The sequence below is a fragment of the Marmota flaviventris genome, chromosome 2, assembly GCF_047511675.1.
Source record: "Marmota flaviventris isolate mMarFla1 chromosome 2, mMarFla1.hap1, whole genome shotgun sequence".
Taxonomy (NCBI): domain Eukaryota; kingdom Metazoa; phylum Chordata; class Mammalia; order Rodentia; family Sciuridae; genus Marmota; species Marmota flaviventris.
This window is the reverse complement of record NC_092499.1, coordinates 15,489,158-15,500,110: the sequence shown is the minus strand read 5'-3', so window position 1 is coordinate 15,500,110 and position 10,953 is coordinate 15,489,158. Positions and strand designations below refer to the sequence as shown.

At 48.8% G+C, this 10,953-nt stretch overlaps 1 protein-coding gene across 6 annotated transcripts in view; it reads right to left on the bottom strand.

The window, feature by feature from the left end:
- Foxn3 (forkhead box N3) overlaps positions 1 to 10,953 on the bottom strand; it is a 392,487-nt gene that overhangs the window by 218,418 nt on the left and 163,116 nt on the right. Inside the window, exon 1 of one of the 6 annotated variants that reach the window (XM_027931569.2) lies at positions 2,339 to 2,482. The exons of the other annotated variants lie outside the window; for them this stretch is intronic. The gene's annotated coding sequence lies outside the window, so the exon portion shown is untranslated. Of the gene's footprint in view, positions 1 to 2,338; positions 2,483 to 10,953 lie in introns of those variants that run through there. 6 annotated transcript variants of the gene reach the window in all.

The window sequence follows — 10,953 nt, the reverse complement described above, 5'->3', positions numbered from 1 at the left end:
CAAACAATGTGCTTAGTTTATTAAGAAAAGTGTTTTAATTTTTTTTTCCTCTTGAGTAAAAAGATCAAACAATTTACCTAGAAAAAATGAATGACATCAAAAGCAGAGACAAAATCATTCTAAGCCTCTAAATGTCCATTCCCACCACCTCTGAAATAACTGCCACTTCAGCACGGCAAGCTCTAGCCTGGGCTTCTAGAAAGGGAGAGAGAAGTGGGCAGCAAACCACCAGCCAAGGAGGCCAGTGAACTGCAACACTTTCCCTCTTCCCTGAGGTAGACAACCTGCTGGACAGGTGGGAGGGGCAGCTCTCTGGAACTGCTGCCAGATGCCCATCTCTAAGGAGAGAAAACTCCAACCTGGCATTACCACCCAACCCAGGCAGGACAGACCAGATGCCTTGGGTTCCTCCACTGGAGTATTTCTTTCTGTCAAACTAGGGAGCTACTCTGAGTTCTACAAGACACGTGCTAAAGAAAAATAAATAAATAAATAAGCTAGTACCTCTAAGTCTGGGATATGACAGATTTCTGTCAGTTATTGCTCTTAACTTATTTATGAACCAATCAAAGCCAGGCTTGTCTCAAAAGTTTCCTCAGTCCCCATCAGAAAACGTCCTGATTTCCAGTATACCCACAGAGCAGACACAATGGAGATCTACCCAGCCACTGAAGTCAACTTTAGCTCCAAATGAAAGTTTTATGTCTCCTGAGCTTCCAAACAGGAAAATTATATCATGGCTGACAGTAAAGTAATTTAATTGCACTGTTGCTATGACAACACGCTGCTCTCTTTCTTTTTAATTTGCTTATTTGTCAGTAGCTTCCCAAAGGAACTAACACGCTATTCTCCATGTTTTCTTTTGTTTTAAACAAACACTGCAAGCAACGTGGTTATATTAGAAAAAAAAAAAATGGCACTGTCGAAAAAAAAGAGGGTTTGGGGGTTCATACCCCGCGATCATTTGTCTGCTTTGTGCTCCCCGCAGACTCTCTGTTAACTGCATCCCAATAAATCTCTCATTTTATGGTAACAGTATGGATGGCTGCTGATCACTAGTTCGTGTTAAAAAAAAAAAAAAAAAGAAAAGAAAAAACCCAGTTCCCAGAAACCACAGCTGAGGAGTTTTCCATTATTATACGCTACATAATCGCCAAATATTTTTTTCCTCCTATTTTGTGGAGGGGGGGAGTCTGGATCATGTGAGCCCACAGTTAAGCAAACATTTCTAATCTGCTGCCAATAAGGTTGCTCACCAGATTCGCAAATAGTTTTCACTAGTGACCTCCTTACAACTTTTTAGGCTTGTTATTGGTTACATTCCCTCTACCACACACACACACACACACACACACTTTTTGTATTTTGTTTCCTTTTTTACTTATTTATTTTTTTTAACGAAGAGAATGTAGCAGGAAAGCTGAGTTTCTTGCCTGGTATCAGAACGTCTCCAAAGAACTGACAAAGACGTTATGGCCCAGCTCTGAACAGATGTTCCATGTGAACTTTAAAAAGTTGAGAAATTCTTCCCGAGTGAAGCTGGGCAGTCTGGAGTTTGGGGGCCCGAGGAACACCCCCCCCCCCGCCGCCCTGCGCGCGCACGCACGCACGCGCTCCACTCAGGTCTACTGTACTTGTCAAAAACATTTCAAGGGGACCAGCGAAAGCGACCATTGGCTGCTTCCCGAGTCAATCAGCGGCGTTGCCACGCAACGGGGAAACTGCTCTTCTCCGCGCACCCAGGGCAATTGGGAGCTCGCATACCTTCACTGCCGGTCAGATGTCATAAACCTTTTATTGGCTGCACCGTGGCGAGCCTTAAAAACCAATCAATAAAAGCCCGCCGACCCCCAACTTATCCGGAACCCAAGACGGGTTTCAAGGAGACGGGGTGAGGAGGGGTCGGGCCTCGGGGGTCTCGGGAGACGTTCGCGGCGGGTGCCAATCTTGCACAGTTTGGGGGGAGGGAATCTTTGTTAGGAGCCTGTTTCTCATCTTGGGGTCTCTGCTGGATCGGCACCCCTTCCCCGACCCGGGGCCGCGGGAATCCGGTCCCCCGCAGACAATACCAACTCTGCCTCCAGGGTCTTTTCGGCAACCGGGGCACCGGGACCGGCCCGCACGTCGGGGCAGGAAACTCTTCGGCCCGGGCAACTTCCCCGCTCCGGGGCTCTGATCTCCCCGCCTGGCCAGGCCCCCCACCCGGCCCTCACCCAAGAGCTGCGAAGTCCCTCGTCTTCCGAGAGCGGCGAGGTAGCCTCCAGGGCCGCCTAGGACGAGTCCCCCGCCCGAGTCCCCCCAGCTCTCGGGCGCCGGCGGGAGCGAGCCGCAAACTCACCTGGCCGGAGCGGAGCACGGGGGCGCGGGGGCGCCGCTGCCCTTCAGCGGAGCCGACAAACTTTCGCGGGCGCCCAGCGGGCATCGCTTGGTGGCCCCGCTAAGGACGCGCGGGCGCGGCGCGGCGAGCCCCGGGCGGCGGGCGGCGGGGGGCGGCCGCGGGCGCGGGCGGCAGGGGCGCGGGGGTCGCGGCGCGGCATGGGACCTGCGGCGTCCGCCTGGCGCGCCGCGCGTCCTCCCGCCGGCCCCGCCGCTCTCCCCGCCCCGTCCCGCCTCCCGCTCGCCTCCGCCGCGGCGCGTCGGGCCGGGGCGCGCCGAGCGGCGAGAAATTGTTTCCACTGCAAACAAAAAAAGGCGACACATGACCAGGCAGGAGGAGGGGAAGCGCGGGGAGGGAGGAGAGCCGAGGGGAGGGACGGAGCGGAGGGGGCGGAGGGAGCCGGAGAGAGGGAAAACGTGGGCCGGGCCGCCGGCGGCCTGGGGCGCTGGGCGCGGACCCACCGGGGCGGCCCCTCGCGTCCCCCGGCGCCTTGGCCTGTCCTGGGCCCCGCGCCCCACAGCGCCACAAGCGCAGTCCGGGCCTCGGCCCGGCTGGGCTGCACGGACTCATCTTCTGCCTCACCGCTGGACGGAGCAGGTCGGCGTGGGCTCGGCGACCAGGGGCAGCTGCGGCCGTGGGCAGCGGGACAGGTGGGGCGGGCGGCGCGTGGCCTCTCCCCTTCCCTGGCTCTGGCCTCTCGGGCGGGCCGGCGCTGCACAGCTGGCAACGTGTCGCCGGAACGCTCGTATCCCATCCGCATGCCTTACAAGGCTCGAAAGTAAAAATAAAAAGAATTACGATGAGAGGGAGGCTTGTGATGGTGAGGAGATTCCACTTCTCTCAACTACTGCGTCTTGGCAGAGCTCCCAGGGCTGCCCGAACCCTCCTCCAGCATGCACCCCATGCCCCCGGAAGAAAGGCATCCTAGCTCCAGCCCAGGTGGCCAAGTATCTGCCAAGGAAGGGAGGGTGGCCATTACAGACCAAGAGGCGGGCCCTAAAGGCCATGCCGGTGGGGCCTCTCTAGTGGGTTGAACTCAAGCCCCTGCTGACTTGTAGGCCTGGAGCGAAAACAAGTCACTTCTTCATTATGAGCTCCCTAGAACCGGACCGACAATTTGCAAGCCACCCAGCAAACTGCGCAGTCACTTCTCCAAGTCTCCAGGCACCTCCAGAGAATGGCCACCCACTGTTAAGGCCACATCAACCAGCTGCCTTTGGAGAGGATGAAAGCAGAGAGTCCAACAGGACACCCTGCTGGTGACATAAATAAAAATATGATTGCACATCACTCCCAGGTAGCTAAACTGGTAGGTTCCTCTACGGAGAAGCAACACGGGGCACTTCTCCTGCCATCCCCACCTGACTGAGCTCACATGAGCTGGTGGACGGCCATTGTGAGCTATTGGAAAACTACGGAGAAACCAGCCTTGGGAAACCCCTCTACAGGCAGTACCAACATAGCCAAAATGAGGAGGGAAGAGGAGTGGAGGGAAACACCAGGAGATTTCTGAAAAGTTTGTTTCAAAATATAAGGAAACCCCATCAGAGAGCCACCCTAAAACAACCTTCAAGATCATGGGTGGCGAGTCCATACCAAAAGCATGCCTTTCAGACTCACCCAGACCTCTTTACTTCCCAGCACTCTGGAGACCATTCAGACAGAGGTGGAGGCTCAGGGTGGCCCGAGGTCATTCAGCCCCACCCTTTTTATCACTGAGCACATGAGGTGACCAACCCAGAGTCACCAAGTAAAGGTTGGGGGTGGGGGAAAGACAAATTAGGTCATCGCTGAAGTCTCAGACCAGAGATTGTAAGGGTGGGAACTGGCAACCAAAGCAGAGACAAGACAAAGTCAGTCCTCAGTGGCTCAGGATAATACAGGTCCCACCCTTCCATCTACATGTCACTTGAGTGTACTTAATCACCAACAGAGGATCATCAGAGCTGACTTTATGAACCTTTGTCCAAGCCTCTTTGGGCAGACTTTTGTCCCAGCTCCTTGCTGGCCTTCCATTCCCCCTTTCAATCCCCAGCTCCTAAACTTCCCAACCCTCCAGCACACTCACACTACAGTTGGAAAGACTAGCTAGAAACACAGCTACAAGAGACTGATGATTTTCATCTCAGTCCTTCCTGAGTTCAAAAAGAGGTGATGTGAGCACAAAATATGTCATTCTTAAAACTCTGTACAAGCTCTTAGCTTCTAGAATCTGAACCAGTCATCCCAGGTGACACAAATTTAACATACATAGCAAGCTTGGGCCCTAAGAAGCCATGGCAGAGGGTGGAGAAGGGTGAGGTGAGCTGCCTTCAAGAGCTTGCCTTTCTTTCCCTCTGTGGGTTTTTGGTTTCTTGCATTCGCTAACATATTTCTTAATTTCCCTCTCCCATTACAGATGTTGCAAGAGATGTAAAAGATGTCACTCTAAAAAGAAAGTAGTAAGGGCTGGAGTTGTAGCGGTGGAGCACTTGCCGAGCACATGCAAGGCACTGGGTTCGATCCTCAGCACCACATAAAAATAAATAAATAAAATAAAGGGATTGTGTCCAACTATAACTAAAAAATATATTTTAAGAAAGAAAGTGGTGAGCCAGCCCTGCCTGACATGCAAGGAACACATATCTCCTGGTCTCTCTGTCTGAAACGGGGGCCAGACCTTTGCTGCAAGCCACAGTGGGCTTTAGAGTAAACTCTGGGATACACTTCCTGCCATAGGGTGCAGGGGCCAGATTCATTCAGGAACTGCCTCATTCTCAATTCTCCTTATGAACATTCAAAAATACCCTTATGTATCCTAGCCCACCCCCGAGAAGTGTCAACCAAGTGGAACCATTTGAAACCACGGTTTCACAAGCACATTTGACAGTAGAATCCTATGTGTGCCCTGGAACTCACTTTGGGAAATACTTATTTCCTGATTGGGGATTTGATGGAACATTCTGTAGTCCCTTTTGGCCACTGAGCTGGAGAGCACATAAGTATTGGGAAGTCAGAGGCCTGAATACTAGCTCATTCAACTCCAATCCTTGTGGGGCTCAGTTCTTCCTTCATGATTTATTTATGGGATGGTTAAGAGGCAGGAACAACTAAGTGGATAAGCAATGATCACTTTCTGTGGATGAGAGGACTCAAGAGACTTGCAAGAATGGGGAAAACTCAGGCAGGTCTGGAAAGAGGGGCTACTTGTCCGGAATCCTTCAAACAAACTCTAAAGGATACATAAACCAGAGGCAGTGGTGCATACCTGTAATCCCTGCAACTCAAGGGACTAAAGGAGGAGAATCACAAGTTCAAGTCCAGCCTCAACAACTTATTGAGACCCTGTGTCAAAGTTAAAAATAAAAAGAGTTGGCGATGCAGCTCAGTGATAGAGCACCCCTGGGTTCAATCTCTAGTACTGGAAAAAAACAGGCAGGGGGTTACATGAGAGGAAGCCCAGAGCAGGCAGCAGATCTGGCTGTGTAGAACTGGACAATCATCAGGAAATTTTTCTCTCCATCTCTTTCCCTCTGAAACCATGTCTTTCCTGTTTCCTTCCTATATATTGCTCCACTTTTCTCCCTGCAGGTGGGCTTCCTTGCTGATAGCCACATGTGGACAGCAGCGCTAAGTCTTGGAGCCTTCTGACTTTTAGCACCCACCATCTGTAGAGGACCTCAGGTTTTCCAGTACATCATTTAAATTCTCGGGGAAATAATCTGATTGGTCTAGTCTGAGTCAGGTGATTCTGCCTTCTACTAACAGCTGAGACAAGGGGTATGGTGGGGAATCTGATACAACAGACCTGGGAAAGGAAGGGGAGATGACTTTGAACAGATAATCTAATAAAGATGGCATTTGATCTATGGAACTGCAGAATGACTCTTCTTTTTTTAATATTTATTTATTTATATATTTTTTTAGTTTTAGGTGGGCACATTATTTTGTTTTTATGTGGTGCTGAGGATCGAACCCAGTGCCTTACGCATGCTAGGCAAGCACTCTACCACTGAGTCACAACCCCAGCCCCAGAATGACTGTTCTAGACCTAAGCTTCTCAACTGGAGATGCCCATTAGAACTACCCAAGAAGCCACACCTCCTAGGTCCAATCTCCTAGGATAGGACCCAGGCATGAGCACTTTGAGAAAATACTACGAGATGATCCTGCTTATAAACTGCTATTCCGGGTAGAAGAAATGGATGACAGATTTATCAAATGTGACTTAACTATTAGAAGATGCCATCATTCACTGTTTACCAATTACGTGACATTGCACTGAGGGCCAGAGATTTGGGGTCTTTGTCCCTATGGAGCACACAGATTTTTGGTAAGTGTGCAAGCATCCTACCACAAAACCCCTGGAATTACCAGCATTGAGAGGTTCCCAGGCACTAAGTTTGCAGAGTGAAGGAGCTTGCTGGATATTTTTCGGCCCAGAAGTTATAGTATGAGAAATAGAATTCAAAAGATGAATGGGAATGGTGGATCCAAGGGGAGAGTAAAGGAGAAAATGGAGGAGCAAAAGCTGACAGAAGAACTCAGAAATGACTGCAAAAGGGAAAGTCGGGGCTAAGGGTGGAGCTCGGTGGTAGATCACGTGCTTAGTGTGCTGGAGGCTCTGGGTTTGATATCCTGCCACCAAAACAAAGGGAAGGAGGACTGTTTTTTATTTTTAAATGTATTTTTAGAAAATCCGGGGAGAAAATGGTAAATAGGTAGTCCCCTTCCTCTGACAGCTATAGGTAATTTTTTTTCTTTGTACTTCTTTATACTTTCCAAATTTTCTGCAATGAATGCTCATCACCTTTTATAATGTTCTAGTGGTAAGGTGGCCTTTCTATCAGAGCAGTGCTTCCCCCACTTGACTGTGCATCAGAATCACCTAGAGGGATGATTCAAATACCACTCCCTGGCCCCCACCCCCAGAATTTCTGGTTCAGAAGGTCTAGGCTGGGGCTTGAGAATTTGCATCTCTGAAAAGCTCTCAAGGGCTGCTGAGGGTCTGGGAAGTACACTTTGAAATCCCCTGAATTCTAGAAAAAAAAAAAATGGATAAGACTGGAAAAAATGAATGCATGAGAGTGAGTCTTCAAAGGAAGAACCAAGAGGATCTGTCAAATGATTGAATATGAGAAGAAAGGAAGAGATTAAAGTCAAAGATAACTCTTTTATCATGGGTTGACCAAGAGTCTCTTTGAGATAATGTATGAGAATGCCATTTGTCACGCTTCAAAAAGACCCTCATTTCTTTTCCTTCTGTGGAGAAGAGACAGACCTGGAACCTCTCAGGGAGCTGGAAGGGTTGGCCATCAAGTGGCTTGCTGGTCATCCTTTCTGGGAGGATGTTTTCTTTTGGTGTCTCTTGGTGTTTACCAAGATTTGAAGGGTGAGGTCTGGGAACGTCTTCTTAGAATTTCTCCAGTAGGAAGAAGAGCCCCAAAGCTGGCTCCAGGAGGGGATAAGGGGTGGGGAGTGAGGGAAAGTAGAGCTGAACAGGTGGAGTGAAGCTCAGGAACTCAGGGGCCCCAGTCAGACCTGGGCTTGTCTGGTCACCTGCTGGAGGCAAAATGGAAATATAGAACCTGCCAGCTCCTCTGACCGTAAACAAAAGTGTGAGCAGATGATCCGAAATCCAGACTTAATCAACTCATTTAGTCAACAAGTACTTATTAAGCATCTAGTGACTCTATGACCGGTACCGATGGAAGAAAGCTAGAAGGAACCAGGAGAAATACAGTGTGGCATAAGCCATCAGCGTGGAGACAGGCATGTATGAAGGAACCACTGAGAAATCAGCCTCTACCTCAGAGCTAAGCCTGTCCAAGGAAGGGGGCGTGACCCTTGCCCTTGGAAAGACCCACAGAGCACTCCTAGGCACATACCCACCCTGCTGAGTCGTTTGTCTGCAAATAACAGGAGAGATCAGCAGAGCCAGGTGTCCCTGACTCAGTCAGGCTAGGTGAGGACCCATAGCAACCCCCTAGCAACCACCAATCAGCATGGAACAGGGAAAATACCTGGGATGCCAGATGACCCTCCCAGTAGTTTATGGTGGTTGATAACGTGTTGGGAAACCATGTAGTTCAGCAGGAACACCCCTTTTGGCTTAAACCAATCAGTTCAAACGAACCCCCTCTTGTAGTAACTAATCACCCCTACCCAACTTGTTCCCGACAGTGAATGTGCTAATCATGTTTTAGAGTTGTTATTTGATTTTCCCGCGGTGTGTGATGATTTGCTAAGAGATGCTGTGATGTATGTGGGGTCCCTGCCTTCCACAAAGAGTGTATAAAACTGCTGCAAACCCTGGGCTCGGGGCCTCTCAGTGTCACCAGTTGCTGTGCATGCGGAGGACCGAGCTAGCTCGCAATAAACACCTCTTTGCTGCTTACATCGATCTTGGTCTCTGGTGGTCTTTTGGGGGTCCCAAATTCGAGCATAATACCACAAAGAAAGAAACACACACCATGCCTAATACCAAGAGCAGAGGTGCTATGGCCTAGCAGGGAGATACTGGCTAGGTTTATGCTCAGACTTACCTCTTACTGGCTAGATGGCCTTAGTCAGGATCCTTAATTTCCTTCTCTTTACCTAATTTCTGTACCTTAAAAAAAATGGGGATGGAGAAGATAACAATACCCACCTGTATTGGTGAACTTTTATCAGTATAACAAAATGCCCGAGATGATTAACTTATAAAAAGATGAGGTTTATTTGGGGCTTAAAGTTTTGGAGGTTCAAGTCCAGGATCAGGAGGCCCTGATGCTGTGGGTTCGTGGAGAGACAGCACATCATGGTGGGAGCATGTGGTGGAGCAAAACCCCTCTTCTCACAGCCAAGAAGCAAAAGAGAAACTGAAGGAACCAGAGGGCCACAGTCCCCATCAGGGGCACATGCCTGGGGACCTCAAAACCTCTCACTAGGTACTTACTACCTGTAAAGCTCCCAGAACCTCCCAACAGCACCACCCTGCAGACAGAGCCTTAATCCATAGGCCTTGGGGGGACATTCTGTGTCCAAACTATACCAACGTTTCATAGAGTTGTGCTGAAGATGAATTAATATTTGTAAGGAATATAAAATGGTGCTCTGGTACACTAATTAGTAGATTAATTTGGGCAAGTAAATAAATAAAAAGGAAAACACTGACACATTTGCATAACAATTTAGAATATGTGTGTAGTATCTGGGATCATAAGTAAAGTAAAAGACAAAAAGAGTAAATATTTGCTAGAAAAGAAGATGGGTTGATACTTTTCATTCATAACTCTTACAACTTAATAAGAAAAAGAAATTATCACCTTAATAAGCAGAAGAGCAAATTCATAAAAAGAGACACAAAAATGGAAATAGGCCCATGGAAAGATGTTCAACCTCAGTTAAAAAAAAAAAATCAAAGAAATGCAAATTAAAGCAATTGTGTATCTCCTCTCATCTATCAGATTGGCCCAGACTTAAAAGGAATTGCCATGCCAATGTGGGCACTGGTGGCACCGGATAGGTGGCTTGATGAGACTCTACACAAGGGCAGCCTGACAAAATGGATTAAAATTTAAATGAACCTACTCATTGATCTCAGTTGCCCACTTGTAGGAATTTATCCTGGAGCAAGACCATAATAGGGCAGTTAGCTTTCCCACCAGACTGCCTACCCCAGGAAGGAATCCACTCCTGAAGACCATTTCATTCAGCATTGTGCACCTAGCATTAATGCTAGGGCCCCTGCGGCACAGAAGATAATAAAGATGTATGGAATAAATGAACAGAAGGGTGCAACAGTGTATTTAGGAAGGTGTTTGCTGGAGCATTGTTTAAAATCCTGGAAATTTAGAAATTGCCCAGGTGAGAGGTTAGAGGCCTGTTATTACATTATGTGGCCGTGTTCCCTTGCTTCCCATGTATTTGCATTGTTCAGGGGTCTTTAGTAAAGCTTTCCCTTTCTGAAATCGTTTTCTCAATCTCATAGACTCGGTGTATGAACCAATTTGTAAATAGTTCATAAACTAAGAGTTTGGGGACCAGCGTGGCAACAAATGCCCATAACCCCAAGCGACTTGAAGGCTGAACCCAGAAGCTAAGGCAGGAGGATAGCAAGTTGAAGGCCAGCAACTTAGTGAAACTCTGTCTCAAAACAAAAAGAAAAAGAGCTGGGGATGTGGCTCAGTGGTAGAGCACCCCTGGACTCAATCCCCAGTACCAGGCACACACACTCGCACACACACTCGCACACACACATACATAATCAACTGGGAAGTGAACATCAAACACACTGTAAGTGGCATGTGAGGCAAGGCCCCTGCCCTCCCTTCTGCTCACTACATGCGGCAAGGTGGTAATAAAAAATATCTACTGCTTCCCCAAGAAAGTGTACCCCTCTCAAGCCTGTATCTACTAACTCCACAGATCAAAGAGGAGTAGCCTCATCAACCCTTCCCCCTGCGGTGTCTGTAGGAGTCTGGCCTGTTTTCCTCTCTCCCTCCAGTGAGCCTGCCAAGTACCTTGGTCTCGTGGGTTTCGGCAGCTAAGTCTGCCCCAGTCACCCATGCCAAGAAGCGACTTCTCTCACTTTGCTTTTTTAGAGGGATGTGAAA